Source organism: Arachis ipaensis, chromosome B01, assembly GCF_000816755.2.
Source record: "Arachis ipaensis cultivar K30076 chromosome B01, Araip1.1, whole genome shotgun sequence".
Classification (NCBI taxonomy): Eukaryota; Viridiplantae; Streptophyta; class Magnoliopsida; order Fabales; family Fabaceae; genus Arachis; species Arachis ipaensis.
Window position 1 is genome coordinate 46,397,620 of NC_029785.2, and position 1,454 is coordinate 46,399,073.

Below are 1,454 nucleotides of genomic sequence, written 5' to 3' on the forward strand. Positions count from 1 at the left end.
TCTTTCTATCCTTGCTTTCTAAAACTTTGTTCTTCATCTAACCAATCAACAGATATGGAATACAGACATACAAAAATCATGAGGTCTTTTTCGAGGTTGTAATGGGGCCAAGGTAAAGGTAAGGGTATATGTATAAGGCTAAGTGACCTAACAAAGTGAATCCTTGATTAGTCTAAGATCTCACCTAACATATACATACTTTATATAATTTAAAACGCTTTACCTAGCTACCCAAATTTTTTCCACTTTTGTATTACATGCTCATGTATCAAGCTTATTTTTGAATTTTGTCCCATGTACATTGATTCTTTTTATTTTGCATTTGGGGTAATATTTATTTATTTTTTTTGTATTTCCTTATTTAATTACTTAATATATTTTTTTTTCAATGCACATGGTAATTTAATTATTTTGATTTCACATGAGCATGCTTCCCAAATTTTCGAATAACTTATTCAATTTAATTCCCCCTTTTTTTTTTTTTTTTTTTTATCATCCCATGTTCCCATAAAATTCTCCATACTTAAATTATACACAATATCTATCTTAAGCTAACCAAGGATTCAACTTGAGATTTTTATTTTGTTTTTCTGCTTAAGGCTAGTAATGTGGTTATAAAATAGAAGGGGATTAAAAAGCTCAAAGTGGCTAACAAGGGTGACGTAAAAGGTAGGCTTATTTGGGATAAGTGAGCTAATAACAAATAATGGCCTCAATCATATGCAAGCATGTAAATACACTAAATAATGGACATATAGAGTGGACGAAAATTCAATTAAAATAAAGAGAAAAGATATTTTTGAATTAAATGAGGAAAGAGAAAAACAATAAAATGACACCAAACTTAAAATTTTTAGATCAAAACGAATAAAACAACTAAGAACAACTTGAAGGTCAAGATGAATACGAAGAACAACTTGAAGATCAAGATGAACACCAAGAACAAACTTTTGAAAAAATTTTAATAACTAAATAAAAACCAATAACCTCTTAATTTACGAAAAAGAAAAAATAAAAACAAATAAACAAGCAAAAAGCAAATATTTACAATAATCAATAATAAGGCACACGTTTGCAATTCCCCGGCAACGGCGCCATTTTGAAGAACGAAACTCTCGCGCGATCTAGAATTTTCACAATAAATTCGCGTTGTAAGTATAGCTTCTAGACCAACAAGAATTCCTTTCTTACAAAAGTTTTGTTTGTCACTTAAGCAAACCCAATAAAATTGATAACCGAGTATTTAAACCTCGGGTCGTCTTCTCAAGGAATTGCAGAGAGGTATGACTTATTATTAGCTATGAAAAAGGTAGAATTTTGGGTTTTCAATGTATAAGATAAAAAGCAAGAATAGTAAATGGCAAGAAAGTAAATTGTAAGGAATTAATTTAAATAAATAATAAAACTCTTAGCAAGGTATAAGAACTGGAAGTCCTATCCTAGTTATCCTTATC